A 21,554-nucleotide genomic window follows, 5' to 3' on the forward strand; every position below is an offset into this window, starting at 1 on the left:
TTTGATCCACGCTGAGTACCGCTGCCTTCAGCTGCATTTCCGCAGTGCCTCTCGCTGCGGCTTCGTGCGATGCTGCAATAAGGACAGCCTTATCAAGTGTAAGGTCGTTCTCTTCGAGCAGTCGCTTTTGTGTTCCTTCCTTCGACAACCCGCACACGAACTTGTCTCTCAATGCCTCTGTCAGATTTTCCTCAAACTGACAGTATTTCGCTAGTCTACGCAGTTCAACCAAGTATCCCGCGTTGCTTTCCTCTTTCCGTTGCGTTCTCGCATAAAATTTGAATCGTTCCGCCAACATCAGCGGTGTGGGGTTCAAATGATCCTTCAGGACAGCAACAATATTAGCGAAAGTCTGATCCGTCGGTTTAGCTGGTGATAGAAGATGCTTCAATAGCCCGTATGTCTTCGCCCCCATTGAGTTTAGTAAGGTTAGAGCTTTATCATCATCTGCTATTTTATTGGCCTCACAATATATCTCGATGCGTTCTACATACGTGGCCCAATCTTCCACCTCGGAATCGAAGTCATTGATGTTACCATGCTTAGGCATCTTCACTATCTTTCTGAGAAACAACAACGAATTTGTTCGTTACTTTTTTTTTTCCAAAAATGGCGGTTTCCCGCGCTTGTCTTCTTCCCCGCCCACTTTCAAAATGGTGGTTTCCTACTCCTGTCTTCTTCCCCGCCTACTGGCGGCTTCCCGCGTTTCTTCCCCTGGCGGGAGGGGTAAACTTTGCCCTCGGGCGACGACCGCTGGCTTTCGGGGTTCGCAGCCTGCGCGCCGGCTTCAGTTTATTCCGAAGCGCGAGAACAGCTGATTGCGCTCCTTGTTCCCTTCTCTCGGCAGGGCACCCGGGCGCTGGGGACAACCAGTTGGCGGCGAACAGTTCCAGCTCCCGATCCTTTATGGAAGCTGCTGTAAGCCGCTGGGCAGAGTCTCGCTCGGTCTCCCTCGCTCGGTCCCATTCCCCCCTCGCTCGGGCTCTGTCTCTCCCGCTCGCTCGGGCTCTGTCTCTCCCTCAGCGGCTTTCAATCGTGCCTCCCAGCCCTCTCACAGTCCGGTCCTTTCCTCCCCCGGCTGCGGCTGAGTTCTCCGCGGCGCGCCGGCTTCAGTTTATTCTGAAGCTCTCCCGCTCGCTCGGGCTCTGTCTCTCCCTCAGCGGCTTCCAATCGCACCTCCCAGCCCTCTCGCAGTCCGGTCCTTTCCTCCCCCGGCTGCGGCCGAGTTCTCCGCGGTTTGAATTATTTATTATCTCCCGCGCCTTACGATCTCGGTCGCAGCGCCTCGCGGCCTCGGTAGCTGCCCGGCCTTTTTCACCGGTCGCGGTCGAGCTGTCTCACGGCGCTGTTGTGTCTCCCAGCCCGCTTGTAGTCCGATCTCTCACACCGGCTGCGTTCCCGCTTGTACCGCGGCTTCCGTGCCCTACGCTGCCCCAGTCTCAGCGCCTCTGGCCCCGACTTCTGTCCAGCTCCTTTCCCCTGGCCGTGGTCGAGTTCACCGCCCTTGTCCTCCGTTTCTTTTTATTTTTCCCCCCTACTCACAGTCAACGTGGCCGACTTGCTTCTCGTGGCTGATCGGCGCACTCACCACCGTGACAGAAGGGACGATCACTGCCTGTTGCTGATGGAAGGCTCCGTGTCAGAATTCTTTCTTCTTCCTTGCTCTGCAGACTCGAGTCTTCTCTCAGCAGAACGACGAGGGCGGATGCCTCTTCTCGACGCTCGTTAACTGCTTCGGATGTATCGCTGCCGCAGGGTAAGATCGAACTCGTCGCCACTGTAAAGTCTGTGTGTTATATTGCGAATTATTACACAGGCTACAAGAGTAAACTTTAACAGGACTTTACTATTCGAAGGTCAGGGCGAATCTGCCCAATAACTCATTACACAGCACTTATATGCCGGTGTGGTCACCACCGGTATTACAGTATACAGCAGCCAAGATAAAGTAGTGCAACCCCTAAAATAGTTCTCTTAAAGGTGGACGGTTACATACAATAGTTCTCTTAAAGGTAGAACGTTACATACACTACATCTCCCACGCTTTCCTTTCTTCCCCGCTGCGGCTTAAAATGGCGTCTCCTGCGCTGCTGCCAACGCCGCTCTCGGCGGTCCTCGTGGCAAATGGCGACACCATGTGGGTTTCGCGCACTGTTCCTGCGCTGCTGCCAACGCCGCTCTCTGCGGTCCTCGTGGCAATGGCAGCGCCTCGCGTTTTCCTGCGCGCCTCTCTTCCCCGTTGATGCTGCTCGGCCCTTGAACACCGGCTGCGCTCTGCTCTCTTTCGTCTCTCTCCCCCGTTGACGCCGCTCGGTCCTGAACACCGGCTGTGCCCTGTGCGCTCTGCCCTCTCTCTCTCCCCCGTCGACGCTACTCGGCCTTTTTCTGTGCCGCTCGGTCGGGCTCTAGCCCGCCGCTGTCCGGGAAGGGTCTGCGCAGTACCTGTTGCCAGCCCGTTTCGCTGGACCACCATGACTGGAAAGCCAAGCCTGGCTCTCGACAGCCTCCCCTGCGATGCTCAAATCTCTGCTGGATGACTGGGCGGTTGCTCGTGTTCGACGCTCGTGCTTCTGGACTCGACCTTCTTCCACTGTTCTCCAGGAGCGAATCCGTGGGAGGTGATACAGAGTTGCAGGTAGGTTCGAATCTGCCTCGTCGCCAATGTTATGTCCGTGTATCTTAATGTTGTGTCCTTCAATAATCAGACAACAGACTGCAGGGAACGATTCAACAGGTGTTTACTGAATGAGGGTTACTCTAGAACTAACCGTACAGATCACTACTCAGGGTTTATATACAGGTGTGGTCACTACCGGTACTACAGTATACAGGAGCTGTAAAAAGTAGTTCTCTCCCTTAAGGTATGTATACATTACATACATTACAATTATGATTTGGACAGGTTGGGTGTTTCGGCAGATGCATGGCAGATGCAGTATAATGTGGATAAATATGAGGTCATCCACTTTGGTGGCAAAAACAGGAAGGCAGATTATTATCTGAATGGCAATAGATTGGGAAAAGGGGAAGTGCAACGAGTCCTGGGTGTCCTTGTGCACCAGTCACTGAAGGTAAGCATGCAGGTGCAGCAGGTGGTTAAGAAGGCAAATGGTATGTTGGCCTTCATAGCGAGAGGATTCGAGTACAGGAGCAAGGATGTCTTGCTGCAGTTGTACAGGGCCTTGGTGAGACCACACCTTGAGTACTGTGTGCAGTTTTGGTCGCCTTATCTGAGGAAGGGTGTCCTTGCCATGGAGGGAGTGCAGCGAAGATTCACCAGACTGATACCTGGGATGGCAGGAATGACATATGAAGAGAGATTGGGTCGATTAGACTTATATTCGCTCGAGTTTAGAAGAATGAGAGGGGATCTCATTGAAACTTATAAAATTCTAACAGGACTAGACAGACTAGATGCAGGAAGGATGTTCCCGATGGCGGGAGAGTCCAGAACCAGGTGTCACAGGCTAAGGATAAGGGGTAAGCCATTTAGGACTGAGAAGAGGAGGAATTTCTTCACCCAGAGAGTGGTGAACCTGTGGAATTCTCTACCACAGAAGGCAGTTGAGGTCAATTCATTAAATATATTCAAGAAAGAGTTAGATATATTTCTTAAGGCTAAAGGGATCAAGGGATATGGGGAGAAAGCAGGGACAGGGTACTGAATTTGGATGATCAGCCATGATCTCATTAAATTGCGGAGCAGGCTCGAGGGGCCGAATGGCCTACTCCTGCTCCTATCTTCTATGTTTCTATGTTTCCTCTTCCCCGGATTATGAGGACCAGGATGAGAGGGCATAAATGTTTCCCATTCCCTTGCTATAGATTTGATTTGAGGCAACAAGCTTGCAAAGTGGCCTGAAATTATTCCATTCATGTCAAACTACATATGGGTGTCAGCTTTAACAGTCACAAGGCCAGTAGATGTGGAAAATGTTATCCCAAACCTACAACAGCAAAGTTGCTGCATTTGAATGTCAACCATGTTTCAGAGCGATTTTAGAGCGCTCCACCAATGGCTACAAATCATGTCCTCCTTAAACCTGGCCTGTTTCTGACAAGTCAGGAAACAGGAGCCAGAGGCACGAAAATGGGAAATCAGTATGAAAATAGGATTAGCAAGGCAGTTAACAGGCTCTTAACTGCGTTAACTACCTGTCCCACCGGTTCCAGTCGTGTCAGTTTGGGAGTGGCTGAACAGACACTCATGAAAATTGGGGTGGGGGCGGGATGGGTGTCTGAAGCCATTTTTTCCAATTTTCGCAACAGACCCACCTCCAAACCCGCCTCCTCAGGGCTATTAAAATCATGCCCAATGTCTCTATAGAGTCATTTAGAAAACTCCCGATAGAAGTTTAAGCACAGCCCATTAGCTTTACTCACACAATCACTCGGATGCCCATTATTAGGCTTGACACAGCTTTCAGCTTCCATGGAAACCTTCCAATGATGTGGCTCACTTATTGTAAATATATCGTTTTCAACTTTTTTTGCTTTGTTATTTATGCAGGGTACATATCCAATGAAATAGTTGCAAGTTTTACTGGGCTTCGGACTTAGCTAAAGACATGATAAATGAAAAACATTTTTATGAAAATCTTTCGTGGTTAACATCTCAATGTGTTTCATTCTTCTATGGGGCTTCTCACATCAATTACCAGTGAATGTTCACCATTAATTGATTGCAAAAATTCAATTTCACTTTTGATTCCTTTCTCAGGCCACCTACTAATGTGCTTGAAGAAAAGGCCAACATTTCTAAAGAGCATGCAGTTTCCTCTCATACGACTGGACCGCACTATGGTTTCAGAATTTCCCCTGTGGGAGGACCTGATGTTGTTCACAGGGAAGAAAGAGATCAAAAAGCCAACATTAGCAATCCTTTCTAATCTGCTGAACTATTTCTATCCCAGAAAAACAACAGAAGTGAAGGAAATTTCAAACTCTCTGCACTGTTAATTCCCTGGAATATTAGGTTGCTTCAATTTCCTGCATCAATGTTAAAATGTGAAGTTTTGCAAACTAATTTAATTATTTTGGTTTAATTAAGAGGCAATATCTATTGTATACATGATCTCAAGTTAAAATAAACCTTAATGTTGAATCTTATGACTTACAAGTTCAACACCAGTGAACATTGATTCTAAAACAACACATGATGTTTATTTTAGCAGGAATCCTAAAAAATGTTTTAACCCTTTTTTCTTGTTAAGGAGTTGTAATCTGCTAATATATTTCCACAGTTTTTTATATATTTGTTCATGGGATGTGGGCATCACTGGCAAGGCCAGCATTTATTTCCTATCCCTAATTGCCCTTGAGAAGGTGGTGGTGAACTGCCTTCTTGAAACGCTGCAGTCCGTGTGGTGAAGGTACTCCCACAGTGCTGTTGGGGAGGGTGTTCCAGGATTTTGACCCAGCGACCATGTCCCGTCCAACAGTTTCCAAAGTTCAGACAACACAAAACCCAATGAATCTGTGAAAAACTTCTTTTATTTAAAAATCAGCAGGAGATTACAAGTAAGCATCTGACAGTTATGTAAGGTATAATAATTCCCAATTATACCTCAGCATACACAGAGCTGTCCCTTTACTTTAAGCTCAAGCAAAACACCACATATGTACTAACACCAGCAATTGGTCAATTCGGCGATGACTAGACGTATGATTTCTGACAACTGACCAGGTCGCCTGGCTGCAGCCGCGAGTGGTCAATTTACAGCATCTTTTATAACTTAAAACGTGGCAACCCTCCCACTGCATACGTGTCCCTAACTATACGGCAATAGTTGTTTTTCTTTTCTTCTTATCAATAGTCCGTTAGCATCCGTGGGCTTCAAGGCTGGTTACATTCCATACTCTGAAGATGTTTCTGTTTTTTTGCACTGATTCCACAGCTCAATAGTCTGTTCTCACAGAACTTGCAAAGTCTGTTTTCCTTATCTGTTGAAAGACAATTGGCAGCTTTCACAGTTTTCAACCACAGCATCTTATTTTGCAAAAGTTCTCACAGCAACCAATTGTTTGTCCTCATGAAGCATGATGGTACATAAAATGTGGTCAACTTTTCAGTTTGGTCAAGTTACAGCAAAATTTACAGCAAATGGCTTGTTCTTACACCTTCCATCACTTTGCTGATAATTGAGAGTAGACTGATGGGGTTGTAATTGGCCGGATTGGAATTGTCCTGCTTTTTGGGACAAAGGACATACCTGGGCAGTTTTCCACATTGTCGGGTAGCTGCACTGGAACAGCTTGACGAGAGACATGACTAGTTCTGGAACACAAGTCTTCAACTTGACAACTGGGATGTTGTCAGGGCCCATAGCCTTTACTGTATCCAGTGCACTCAGCGGTTTCTTGATATCACGTGGAGCAAATTGAACTGGCTAAAGACTGGCTTCTGTGATGGTGGGGACCTCAAGAGGAGGCTGAGATGGATCATCTACTTGGCATTTCTGGCTGAAGATGGTGGCGAACACTTGAGCCTTGTTTTTTGCACTCACGTGCTGGGCTCTGCCATCTTTGAGGATGGGGATGCTCATGGCACCTCCTCCTCCCGTTAGTTGTTTAATTATCCACCACCATTTATGACTGGATGTGGCAGGATTGCAGAGCTTTTATCTGATACATTGGTTGTTGGATTGCTTAGCTCTCTCTATAGCATGCAGTTTTCAATGTTTAGCATGCATGTAGTCCTGTGTTGCCGCTCCCCCAGGTTGGCGCTTCATTTTTAGGTACGCCTGGTGCTGCTCCTGGCATGCTCTTCTACACTCCTCATTGAAGTAGGGTTAGTCCCCTGGCTTGATGGTAATGGTAGAGTGAGGGATATGCCGGGCCATGAGGTTACAGATTGTGCTGCCGATGGCCCACAGCACTCCATGGATGTCCAGTTTTGAGCTGCTAGATCTGTTCTGAATCTATCCCATTTAGCATGGTGGTAGTGTCACACAATACAATGGAGAGTGTCCTCAGTGTGAAGACAGGACTTTGGGCTGAATTTTGTCAATGGGGAGCTTTTGGAGGTGGGACTCCCAGTTGTTGGGTTTTAGTCCCACCTCCATCGACTTGTGGCCAACCCATGCTATTTTCCCTTGATTGACCTTGTTAAGCTCACCCTGCCGGCTTAGCAGGCCAGTTAAGGGAAAGCTGGTTGCAGGTGATGTCAGCAAGTGATGTTTCATCTGTCAAGAGCTTTTGACAGATGAAATGTCATCATTTGACATCTCTGTGAAGCTGTCAAACACTGATAATCTGTCTACTAAGTTGAGTCTTTACTCAAGTTTCAATTAGAGAGCCTTTCTGAGCAGAAAGCAGAAGGCTGCAGTTATTGACAGTTCAGTGGCCATTCTGCTTTCTGTGCCAGTGAGCTGTGGGACTCCTGAGACCTGAAGGGAGGAAGTGTGCAGGAAGAAGTTAAGGTAAGTAAAGCTTTTAAAACACTTTACACACATCTCATACACCTACCTCTGCACACATGCACCCATCACTCACCTGCACACTGGACATCTCGGCCCCACCCACCACTGCAGACCCACGGCTCACCTAGCTGACCCTGTCGAGGTTCGGAGCCGTCGGGAAGCCCACACTTTAGGGTTGAAAATAGGGATTAGCTAAAAAACTGCCTGTTAACTACCTGTTAACAGGCAGTTAATTGGCACTAATCCCCTTCCCGCCTCGGGGAGGCAGCTCCCAGTGAGGGTTGGCCACCCACCTCCTGGGAAGATGGCAGGGAGGTGGGTTGGGAGCGGGATGGGTACCCGCCCCCAGATTCTGCTATTTTCCTGGCAGTCCCACCTCAAAACCCGCCTTCCAAGGGCTGGTAAAATTGCCCCCTTTGTCTCCACAAGGACTGTGCAGTGGTCAATCCTACCAATACTGTCATGGACAAATGCATCTGTGACAGGTAGATTGGTGAGAACAAGGTTAAGTAGGTTATTCCCTCATGTTGGTTCTCTCACCACTGGCTGTAGGCCCACAGTTGACCAACATAGGAACTTCAGTAGGCCATTCAGCCACTCAACCCTGTTCCGCCATTCAATTAGATCATGGCTGGCCTGCATCTTAACTCCATTTACCCGCCTTGGTTACATATCCCTTAATACCCTTGTCTAACAAAAATCTATCAATCTCTGTTTTGAAATTTTCAATTGACTTAGCATCAACAGCTTTTTAGAGTTCCAGATTTCCACTACCCTCTGTGTGAAGAAGTGCTTCCTGACATCACCCCTGAACAGCCTCGCTTTAATTTTAGAGTTATGCCCCCTTTTTCTGGACTGGCCCACCAGAGGAAATAATATTTCTCTATCTACCCTATCAAATTCTTTAATCATCTTAAATCTTCTTCTACTTAGGCAGTCCCTCGGAACCGAGGATGACTTGCTTCCACATTAAAAATGAGTTCGCAGGTGACTGATTAGTCCAATGCGGGACCTACAGTCTCTGTCACAGGTGGGGCAGATGGTGGTTGAAGGAGCGGGTGGGTGGGGAGCTTGGGTTGACATGTGCTCCTTGCGCTGCCTGCGCTTGGCTTCCGCTTGCTCCCGGCGAAGAGACTCGAGGTGTTCGGCGCCTTCCCGGATGCTTCTCCTCCACTTTGTGCGGTCTTGGGCCAGGGATTCCCAGGTGTCGGTGGGGATGTTACACATTTTCAAGGAGGCTTTGAGGGTGTCCTTAAAGCGTTTCCTCTGCTCACCTGGGGCTCTCTTGCCGTACCGGAGCTCTGAGTAGAGCGCTTGTTTTGGGAGTCTCGTATCGGGCATGCGGACAATGTGACCTGTCCATCGGAGCTGATTAAGCGTGGTCAGAGCTTCGATACTGGGGATGTTGGCCTGAGCAAGAACATTGACGTTGGTGCGCCTATCCTGCCAATGGATTTGCAGGATCTTGCGGAGGCAGCATTGGTGGTACCTCTCCAGTGCTTTGAGGTGCCTGTTGTACATGGTCCATGTCTCTGAGGCATGCAGCAGGGCAGGTATCACTGCTGCCCTGTAGACCATGAGCTTAGTGCCAGGTTTGAGGTCCTGGTCTTCAAACACTCTCTTCCTCAGGTGACCGAAGGCTGCACTGGCACACTGAAGGCGGTGTTGGACTTCGTCGTCGACGTCTGCCCTTGTTGACAGTAGGCTCCCGAGGTGTGGAAAGTGGTCCACGTTGTCCAAGGCCTTGTCGTGGATTTTGATAATCGGGGGGCAGCACTGTGTGGCGGGGGCAGGTTGGTAGAGGACCTTTGTCTTACGGATGTTTAGTGTAAGGCCCATGCTCTCGTATGCTTCGGTGAAGGTGTTTACGATGGTTTGGAGTTCAACCTCTGAGTGAGCGCAGACGCAAGCATCATCTGCATACTGTAATTCGACGACAGAGGATGAGACGACCTTGGAGCTGGACTGGAGGTGATGGAGGTTGAACAGTTTCCCGTTAGTTCTGTAAATTAGCTCCACTCCAGTGGGAAGCTTACTGAGGGTGAGATGGAGCATTGCAGCAAGGAAGATTGAGAAGAGCGTTGGTGCGATGACACAGCCTTGCTTGACCCCGGTTCGTACGTGAATTGGGTCTGTGGTGGAACCGTTGGTCAGGATCACGGCTTGCATGTTGTTGTGAAGCAGGCGGAGGATAGTGACAAACTTTTGAGGGCAGCCGAATTTGAGGAGGACACTCCATAATCCCTCACGGTTGACAGTGGCGAAGGCCTTTGTGAAATCAAAGAAGGCCATGTACAGTGGTTGGTGCTTTTCCCTGCATTTCTCTTGTAATTGACGTGCGGTGAAGATCATGTCCATTGTGCCCCTTAGTTGGTGGAATCCGCATTGCGACTCTGGGAGGAGCTCTTCGGCCACTGGGAGAAGATGATTGAGGAGGATTCTTGTGATGACTTTCCCTGTGGCAGATAGCAGGGAAACTCCTCTGTAATTACCGCAATCGGACTATCAAATTCTTTAATCATCTTAAATACCCCAATTATATCACCCTTTAATTTTCTATACTCAATGAAATACAAGCCTAATCTATGCAACCTGTCCTCATAATTTAATCTTTTTAATCTAATGATTCTGCGCTGCATCTCCTCCAAGGTGTGGTGACAGAACTGAATGCAGTACTCCCGATGTGGTCTAACGACAGCTTTATACAAATGTAGCATAACTTCCACCCCTTCCTATTCCAGGCCCCTTGAGATAAAGGCTAACATTCCTTCACCTTTTACATTCTTTTTTGCACCTGCCCATTAGGTTTTAGTGATTTCTGTATATGGATACCTAAAACGCTCTGCTCCTCTGCAGTTCTGAGCTTCACACCATCTAGAAAATAATCTGATCTATCTTTCTTAGGTCCAATGTGGATGGCCTCAAACTTCCCCGCGCTGAACTCCAATTTACGTAGGTTTACGTAAGTGACTAGCCATTAATTGTGGCTTTTGCATTTCAGAAATTCTTTGCTTTTAAAGGAGCTCAGAACAGTAAAAAATAACTTCATATCCAGTCATATCCTATTGTGGAGACAGACTGTACGTGAGGACCAGTTAACATGCAGGTACCATTTAACAACACAGAAGCATCCTAACATTTTTTAAATAGTTTGTCGTGTTTCACAACTCTCTAAACATAGAGTATATAATGTAAAGAGCCATCCATGTATGCTGAAAATCAATTTATTTGACTCACCCACCCTATTGCTAATCATACTCTCAAGTCCCATTTCAAAATACTTTCAACTTCCTCCTCACCCCCACCCACCCAATTGAATCTTGGATAAATTAGAGATTTTATGAAAATTCTGGATAGAGAGAATGTTGACATTCTAATGCTTTGGCAAACCTCCCACCTCCACACACATACTTTGGTGTGAATTTTCAATCCCCCTCCACACATACATAATTAATGAACGGCCCCTAAGCTGAGTCCTGCTGCACAATGTATTTGACTTGTTTAGTCATTTAGCATCTTGCCAGCAGACCACATTATTGCTAATGTCTCATTAGAGCCACTACATTAAAAACTGATGCACATTAGCCAAGCTAAACTGGCTCATATAAATACTTAGTGACAATGTGGTTTAGCAGTGCTTCTTGTTATAAAATAATCAATAATACCAAGGCATGACTGAGGGCAAGGTCAGCATGATAGACATTCCCTTTGAGACTTTTCTTTACACCAGACTGAAAACTAAAAACCACAATATAAGAAAACAGGGTGCAGAGCAAGTTATTTGATGCACTTCTCTGTACTTAGGTATGTGATTTACATGCTATTTGTATACATTGCACATAAAGTTCACCGTGATCAGGTATTATAAGAGTTTCTTAGGAGGCAGAAGATATATTGCGCAAAATGTTTGGCAATACATGTCCTTAAGCACAAATACAACTACAGTACAACCTCGAGAATATTGGCTGAAGAATAACAAATATTGCACAGTAACAAATAAACGAATTACGTCATACAATTTTGACATACATAGCTCAAAATGGACTTTAGATTAATTTCCATGTTCTGGGGCCTCAGTAGTACCTATGTAGAAGAGCTTAATGGAACAATGGAACCAATAACCATTTTTAATACTATTATTATTATAATTTTTAATTAATTTCATTTGAAAACGGTAAAGGGATCCTAGCAAGTATTTGATTCTGTCAGAGGTAAAGCCTGGAATAATAGATTGGAGAATAAAATGTTACCTCAACACATATTTGTTGAATTCATTTTAAGTAGTTTTTTTGGCAAACTACATTGGTGTTACAGATCAGGAATAATACTGCTCTTCATGATTGGTTTTCATCAAAATGTCAAAAGGTTCCAATGATTAAAAATTCTGCATCTGCAATACTTGATTACTGTTTTTCAAACCCAATTCATTTTTTAATCAATTTCAAATGCTCGCTTGATTTTTTTTCTGAAACATTATCATCATAATCCCAAAGGATGTCTCAAGCTACAGCTCAATGCTACCAGATCCTGCATATTGTGAAAACAAACAGAAAAGATATATAATGATGCAATATGATAATGTAATAAAATATAATTGGCTATGGCTCATACTTAATCTATCATGAAATGAATTCCTTTACACAACCTAAATATTTAATGGTTGCTTTTAAAAGTCCCAACCTCAGCTTGCTTACTTTAAAATGAAACAAGGGAACAAGGTAATGTATTTGCCCAGAAATGCAAAACATTGTGACAATTACTTAGCATTTTGAAATCAGTCCAGATACTTTTGTGTTTTGTGGAGAAGCTGTTGATTGCTAAGATCTTGATAATTTGAGGGCTGATGAAATCTTACTTACCATGGCAACACAATTAGAATCCATCAATCACAAATTCCCTACATAAAGCTGAAGTGATGAGGGCTATTTAGCATGTGCACTCACCAAAAAGAAAATTAGATTTTTTTTTATCCCTGTGCATCAAACAGATGTGCAGTTTGGACACATGTTATTTGGTAGCATCTACTTGAAGAAGGTTAGTATACATATTTATATATAAAGGCTGCAATGCAGCTTCAATATATATGTAATCCTGGAATGATTTTTAAAAAACACAGCTGAAGGGCAATGACTACATTTGAATAAGGCGCATAATCTGCAATGAAGGTTACTATGCAAACTGCATATATCAAGCTTGCAGCAAGAACTGACAGTTAAGTGCTGTAACAGACCTTTGTACTCAAAGTTATGAACATGTAGAAATTAAACAAATTAAAAGTTGACATTTCAATGTTACTGAAAAGGAGATTTTTTTTTAGTTGAACTTAGTAAACAGTTAAGAAAATGACAGGAAGGCACATCATTGATTGTGCCATTTCATTAACAATAATAAAACAGTAGCAGCTGTACCAGCAACACAGATTCCTTTAATGCTTCTCAACCAGCTAATGAGCCATTTAACCTGTTGAAATGTCAGAATGTTTGTTGGAGTATGTACTTGAAATAGAAAATGGCTGTACGCTAGCAAAGAATATCATGTTGTACCTGGTCTGCTCTGTGACGAAGCATCGCAAGAACATTTTTGATGAAGGACCTGGCCACCAAACATTTAGAAGAGGAGGCATGCATAGCAATACATGAAAGAGATGGTGAACTATGTGTTAACCACCAGACACGACAGGAAATGAGAAACAAGCTGCATGATTCAAGGAGTACAAAGCAAGGCCTGAATATTATTACAGCGTAGCAGCACACAACATATATGCACATAATGAAAAGTTGTAGTTCGAAAGATACCATGCAAGCCACTCAAGGTGGAACCATTTTACATGGGAAATCTATCCACTATAAGCAGTTGCCCATTATATTTGAGGAGTGGTAGATGCTGACTTATTCCCCAACAGTCTTATTTAGCATTGAATCTGCCTTCATGTATTTGCGAGTGGAAAGTGAGACTAGGAGGGGGCCTGGTTTTTTTCTGTCAATAAATAATGCATTGTTGGAGTGTCTTTCGCACCCATGCAAAATAACAGTTCTTCCTTTTTTTATAAAAGGAAAATAAGGAGAGATATTAAAGTTTAAACATAAAGGCCTAGAAATTGGGTTTTGGCGCAGCGACGGCTTTAGCGCCGGAAGTTAGTGCCGGAGCTAAGTCGCGCTGGGCGGGCCAAAAATTCACTAGTTCTGCGCCCAAACGGCTGCTGGCGCTGCTGAAAGCTGTTTGCGCCTGAAAACTGGCGCTACGCGCTGAATTGCGGCGCTATTCCGGCGCTGCGGCACCCGCTGCGGTGCGGCAGGTTCGGGAAGTGCAGGCCTCCTCCTTCCCTTAAGGAGGAGCTGCCTGCACCCGGCCGCGGCCCGCGAAAATCATTGTAAAAATGAGCCCGGCACCTCGGACAAGTGCCGGGCTTGCATCTGTCCCGGGGGGGGGGGGGGGGGGGAGAAGTCCGGGGAGGGAGCTGCGGCCAGGCGGCCGGCGGGAAAGCGGCCGGCCGCCGCGGGGCCTTTAATGCGCCGGCGCAAAGTCCAGTAAGGCACCTCTGCCAGAACGTTGCTTGCGGCTGCAACGGGCGAGGCGGCCGCAAGTCAATTTCGGAGTTCGGGCGGGTTACCATGGCAACCGGGACGCTGCGCACACCGATGACGTCATCGGTGCCAGCGCAGCGCTAACGGCCTAACGCCGATTTAGGGACCCACTCAATTTCCAAACTGGCCATAACTCCGGCGCTAGGCCCTCTAGCGCCTCAAAAGCGGCGCTAAGCCTACCGAATTTCTAGGCCAAAGTATTTTAAGATTAAAGATGAATGATATTTCAAAGGATATGTACAATATGTACCTGTTATATGAAGTATTATATTTGTGCAGATTACAGCAGAATACAGGATGAATACATTTGCATTCATTGTCAATAAGTTGATACACTCACAGAATGGATTGCTGAATTTGATAACAGATAAACGATGCAGTTTACAGGTCAGGGAGAACATTTTACACTAGACATTCCATAGTGTGGCAATACCTGGACAAGAAAATAATGAAGGGAAGAGGCGAAAGATGCAAGAAAGGGAGCAAAAAGATCAACCTCGGAGTCAGGCAATCAAAGTAAGATCCCATCAGGTCTGAAACTAACTGCCTCCTTCTTTGATCTGGAATGTGAAAATTTGCTTAAGGATTAGTCTAAAGACACAGAAAAAATGAAGCACAAGTCGGAGGAAGTGATCTTACTGTACAGTGAAGACCCACCTTAACTATTGCGTCCTATTCTGGTTCAGGACATACAAGGGGGACATTCAAGCATTCGAGATAATGCACAGAAGAGGATGATTCCTAGGGCAAGAAATTGAAAGGTTTTGAGATGATAAATAGTAAACAATTATTTCTATTGTTTGGTGAATTGATAACAAGAGGCCATAAATTTAGAAGTTATGCTAAAAGTATAAAGGGGGAGGTTAGAAGATTTATTTCATGCAAAAGGTTATTAGAATATGGAATGCATTACTGTAAATGACTGCTGAATCCAAGCCAACCATAGGAGTTATGGGCAAATTAAATAAATACTCAGTGAAGAAACATGCAGGAACATGGGATTCTCCAGTGGCTCCGGTCACCTTCTCTTTGTCATGGATATGCAGTCACTCTACCTTTCCATCCCTCACCAGGACATACATTAGGACTACTGCTCATTCTCCTCCACTTGGCTGAATTTGTTCTCACTTTCGAATATTTGTCTTTTAACTCACTCACTTTCACAATATCAAGTGTGTTGCTATGGGAACTAGCATGGAAACTAACATGGATCCCAGTTATAGCTGTCTTTTGTAAGATATATATGGAATAATCTTTGTTCCAGTTCTACTCAGGCTCTTAGCTTGACCTCTTTGTCTTCCATTTCTTTGATGAATGTGTTAGTGCCACTTACTGCGCTTGCCCTGATCTTCAGAATTTCATTAACTATACTTCAAATTTCCACCCATTACTCACCTTCACATGGTCCATCTCTGATAGTTCCCTTCCTGGACCTCTACTTCTGGCAATGGACTTGCACAGATATCTATTACAAGCCCACTGACTCCCACAGTTATCCGGAGTATGCTCTCTCTCACCTCATTTCCTGTAAAGATTCCATTCCTTTCTCCCAGTCTGTCCATCTTCATATCTGCTATCATAACTTCGGAAACCTCCTATTTCCTCAGTTAAGGTTTAACCTTGACAATAGTCAATGGGCCTTTCAACACGTCCATCCCATGCCTTCTCATTCCCACTATTCTGCTACAGAAGTCATGGTCTATAGAGCAGTAGTAATAACTACCCTCCTGTATGCTTCAGAGACGTGGACCATGTACAGCAGGCACCTTAAAGCACTGGAGAGGTGCCACCAATGCTGCCTCCATAAGATCCTGCAAACTCATTGGCAGGATAGGTGCACCAACATCAGTGTTCTCGCTCAGGCCAACATCCCCAGCTTCGAAGCTTTGACCACGCTCGATCAGCTCCGATGGATGGGTCACATTGTCCGCATGCAGAAGCCAAGTGCAAGCAGCGCAAGGAGCGCACGTCAACCCAAGCACCCCACCCACCCGCCCCATCAACCACCATCTGCCCCACCTGTGACAGAGACTGTAGGTCCCGCATTGGACTCATCAGTCACCTGAGAACTCATTTTTAGTGTGGAAGCAAATCATCCTCGGTTCCAAGGGACTGCCTAAGAAGAGAACTATTCTGCTGCCGACAGTACGATCTCACTACCAAGCATATTGTTCTTTCTTTGTCCCCACTTTTCAGAAGGACTGATAAAATCAGTATTAATGAAACGCAGATAAACACATTCATAATTTTGTGTAAATGGACCTAGAGGGGAGTTTCGCATTGACAGGAAGTCAACATTTTTAAAAGGGACATCTGTGATTTCTGAGTGGACAATTTGAAAATGCAATTTGAACAGAAATTGTGGTGTGCGTGCAGCAATGATATGTCAGACAGAGAGCCTCGATGACTATCCTAAATTCATCCTTGAGCTTCACCATAATCATAATTCTGCTTTGTTATGGGCACCAGTCAGGCGCCCCGATGCAGCTTGCCTGTCAGGGCCTAACTAATTTCAACCAATGCTGAGGCCCAGTGATAAGTCTGGGGGGGGAGGGGGCGATTGGGAGGGGGGGAGGGCCGGCTGGCAGCAGCCAAGAGGAGCAAGCTCCGATGGGTCTAAATGAACTTATGCCTCTGGGTCGAAAATGGGTGTCATATTTCATTTAATATTAAAATAAGGCCCGCACTCATTTCATGGGGCCACCTGAAAAAAGTGCCCAACCAATTTAGCAGTGGCCCATGCAGATCAGGCTTCTGCCCTGCTAAATTTGCTATCACTGTGTCCATTTCACACCTGCAAAATGGGAGCAATGATTTTGAATTTGGTTACCACTAACATTAGGTCTAACATGGAATTAAAAAAAACATTGTTGAAGCTGCTCAAAGTGATCAACAATGACCTTAAGAAGTGAAAATCAGCCGTTTCTCTCTTTTTTTGCTGATGTTAGTTACTTCATTTTCAGAGGGGTGGAAATCTATACAACAGTGCAATTGTGAATAAATAGTCTTATGTGCTATCTATCACTTTCAATCATAAATCAATCAACAAAACCTTAAAACTGAACCCTTGATAACAAGAATTATTTTATAGTCTTAATAACTTTTTGATATGGTTTTTCTCTCTAATCGATATTTTTCTTTGGGACAAATAAAATATTTTCTAAATTATTAAATATTACACCTTTCCAACTTAATATTTATCTTTGCTGTTTCTTATTAACCCTTTTATAATTTTGTAGGCACAATGCCAAGTAAATCACCTGGAATATTATGTCAAAATGGTGTTACAGCTTAAGGTGTCAAACAAAATGGAGTCCAGAGCCAGATGGAATTATGGGATAGACTAAATGGCTAAGAGCTTTGAATGTCTGTGAAAACAAGGCATTTTCACAGAACAGTGAGAAGCATAACATCAAGGCCACAGATCGCTCTAAAGAAGAAGATAAAACCCATAACTGACAAATGAGCACCACTTCTTTGTTCTGTTGGAGACAACAAAGTTAAATGATTGAATTATCTACCACCTGACATGTTGGGGTCCTGAGGTTGCCAGCAACTGTGGTGACCAGGAGGATATTAACATGGCTGGTTGAAATAATTGACAGCAAAAGAAGTGAACAGTTCTGACACATGCAGCACCCAGATTGATATTCATCCATGGTACATCACAACAGTCAGTTGATGAGAAAGTCACAGAGTAGCAGCTGCCAACATGCATCGTTCCCTTTATCGCAAAGTCTACGTAAAAATAAGTTGATTCTGGTCTTCTTGATCCAACACAGTTTGCACACTGAACAAATAGTTAATGATATTTATGGCCTTTGGTGGCAACCCATACAATTGCTTAGTATTATTAGGTAATAATTGACGATATTCCTAGATATTACATATTATAAAAGTTGAATTATTAAAGGAATAGTCAAATGATTGCCAAGTACTGTTATATTAACATCATTACTATCCACTTACCTGTGTTATACCAACTTTACCATACTCACTAATCCTTTTTGGAAAACATTTAAAAAAAACATTTCCAAATTGCTTTTGTTACATAGTATAAAAAATATCAAATATCTAACATGAATTTAAGACGGTTTGTTCTGTTTCACAATTGAATTGGCATGGTTTTATGACTTCTTTGGGATTGCTCAATTGAATTGTTACCTTGTAACTCACTATCAGGGATCATTTATTCACATACACTCAGTAAAGCATTATTATTATTGCTGGTATCTGACACTCCAGGCACTTGTCATCAGCCGCTCAAGCAATAGATTTGATCTGTGCATGATTTGATCTGTGCATCTTTGAGTTTGAACTGCAAACACTTTCCCTTCTATTGTTCTTCTATGTCTTCCTCCTCTCACAGAGTGAAACAGATGTTATATGTTCAGTGGACAGAAACTTCTTAACCATTCCTTTTCAAAACAGAGATTTTACCCAATTCTAGATTTTTATTCTTTAGATTTAAGTAAGCATGTTGATAAGTTAGTTAGTTCTGCCATACTTTTCATACAAGTTGTTCGGCAGAGTCAGTTAATTCGTTGTTCAAGAAATCTCAGAGGTGCTTCACCCATCACTCTCCTGCTGGCTTCCCCCTTGACTATCTTGTTGCTATTGACACCTACTAAGGGGGAAGATTTCCTCCTTGCATTAGGTGTAAACCTACTATTTATAGACTAGTTTATGATTTTGCAATGTTAGTAGACTGAGGGAACTAGCCCCCAGGAATGGTTGCTTTAGCTTTTTTTCTTGGAAGCTTCCTTTTCTTGTCTACAAAATGCTAGCCTGGCCATCTTTTGCATTTTTCTCAGCAGTTTGTGGTGGGTTTATTATTTTTCTCAATTTGTTTCTGCTTTGCTTCTTGTCTGTCTGATTGATTGAACTGGCTAGTTGATAGCTGGGAATTGATTACAATATTATAAAGGCTGACATAATCACAGATATCCTCGGACCCTTCGAGATGTTATGATGTCAGCTTGTCAGCTTGGCATGAATTTTCTTGGCACGAGTCCCAGCCAGAAAAAACAAAATAAGATCTGTACTAATTGCTGCAAACAACTCTAAATATTGAACAATAAAGCTGAATCGAATCAGGGGAGATGCAAGCTATCCTTGTTTGAACACATGCTCCTCATGGCTCACCAGGTTCCTTAAATTTTAATGAAAGAGCTTACCTGGGCCTGGATCCTTGATGCTGCCAGCTTTTGCTGGAGGACTGGAGATTACGCAGGCCGTAATCAGGCCCACAGTTAAAATGGCATGTGTGTCCCGATGACATCAGTGGGATGTCACATGGCATTTAAATTAGGCCCCCGCTGTGCCTGCAGTCAGGTAAATAAAAATGGTTGGGGGGGGGGCTGGCAGCGAAGAATATCCCGGGAACGTGGATTAACCCACCCCTTGATCTTATACCTCTGCCCGCACCAGTTTTCCTGTGAAATCGAATTAATTTATTATTGACTTCTGTTTTGCAAAGGCTTGTTTTAGTCTGGAATATTTTGGAAATATGGTAAGATGAAAATGTTTTAAAATTGTTAGGAAAAGCAACTAAGTGACTGTGAGTACTTTTAAAACAGAAACCAAACTTCCAACGATGACGTAGATGATGTAGGTTTAGTTAGAGTTACCAAGTGAAACTAATGGGCCAATTTTAACTCTTCCTGCTCTGCGGGAACAGGGCAGGTGGGTGGTTAAAATGGCGGCTGGCCACTTAACACAGCATTCTCAACCCGTTCGTGCCCGTTGCCATTTTAACTGCCAGTTATTTGGCAGCATCAGGCCTGCTCACCACAGGCCAGCTTGCAAGGGCCTGGGTAAAGTTAAATATAGGGATCTGATCACATCATTTGGACCTAGATGCGATTTTAACTGCCAAAACTGGCAGCAAGCAGGATCATGGCCAGGCAAGGGACAGATAAGTTTAACATTTTTTTTTACAATTTTCTTCTGGGCCAGGAGGAGCAAGTGCTCCTTCCTGTCCCAAGAGGAAACTTTGGGCCTCCCCTACGCCATGCTTGCATTCCTCTATCCTGAACACGATCACCTCTGGGCCACTCCCCGTTCACCAGTTACCTTAGTGCCCGTGACCATTCCCTCAAGCCCATGGCAGCCAGTTTCTGCCGTGCAAAATCGTGCTCTTGCCTGCCAGCAACCTCATCATTCCCACCAGGTTTAGGAGGGACTCCATCCAGAAAGATGGTAATGAAACCCACGAGTTAAAATCAGAGCTTAACTGTCTGAAAATCTATAAAGGCAATCTTTACTGCATCTTACGAGGACTGAGTGTATTGGCCTTCGTACGGTGATTAAGTTTGGTTGAATTCAGTCCAACTTCTCAAGAGTCTCCTGTGTTGCAAAATCACTATTGCTATCTTCATGGGCTTGAAGGATGCCATTGCAATTCTGAAATGTTGATGATTCAGATATGAAACACTAACGAGAATTAGTGATTGACTGGGGTCTGATTTGTGCATAACTACTCCAATTAGTGATCTGAGGAACTCAGATATACTTTCATCTTTCTTGAATATGTGGGATTGAAATCAATTGCATTTTTTGTTCATTGCCGCGCTCATCCTAATTAAATCTTAAGCTTGCTATTGCTAATGCTACACCAATGTTTTAAAGCATCCACAGCAGTCTAAATGACAGGTCCTAATACTTCATCCTCTGTTATGTAGGTGTAAACATGAAGACCATCTATAATGTGTCTGTGGTCCAAGTACTCTTAGGTCCTTGGTCTTCACTCTCGACTATCAGTAGCAAGCTGCTACCATAGTGTGCTCCACTCCCAGTCCAAAGATTACACTAGCAGTGCCACAAACTGCAAATCCATTCTCATTCCTAATAGTATGGCCACTATTACTTTCGATCAGAACTATGGAACTGACATATAGCACTGTTACCATTATTTTATGACTTGGAGCTGAATTTCATCAAATATTGCTATTAAAGGCCAAGACACAAATCTTTCACATGTCAGTTCTACATGCACATTCGTACTTCAAATCTGTAAGTCAATTTTCACCTTTAAATTTTTTAATGCAAGTATCAGCCTATTAAAGGATTATCGCTTTAACACTTAGACTGCTGGCAGCTTCAATGAATTTGCAAGACTGGCCAGTTTTCTAACAATTTCAGCTCATACATTGTACTAAGTCAACCTTAAAATTAAAGTAATAAAATGCTGAATTATTCCTCTTAGATTAACCTTATTCAAATAAGCATTAAAATACAACTGTAAATATAAGTAAGTGTCAGACACAGTACTTTTGTTCCCTTATTTTCTTTTTTATTCTCTTTCCTATTTACCTCTTCTATTTTAGTACATTAACTTCACTTTATATAATTTCTATCTATAAGAATAAGTTGTAAACATTTTACTTACCCACTTTTATGAGTCTCCTATTTTCCACTGATGATTTTGCTTATTGTGCCAACTCTGTCAGCAACGCGATTATATCCAAAGGAGAATACTTTGTTCACAAACTGTCATGGGTTAAAATAAAACTGGTATAAAATTCCACTATTATATGTTGTTAGGAGA

The sequence above is a fragment of the Somniosus microcephalus genome, chromosome 8 (genome assembly GCF_052327205.1).
Source record: "Somniosus microcephalus isolate GS21.2 chromosome 8, FLI_Smic_1.0, whole genome shotgun sequence".
In the NCBI taxonomy this organism is placed as follows: domain Eukaryota; kingdom Metazoa; phylum Chordata; class Chondrichthyes; order Squaliformes; family Somniosidae; genus Somniosus; species Somniosus microcephalus.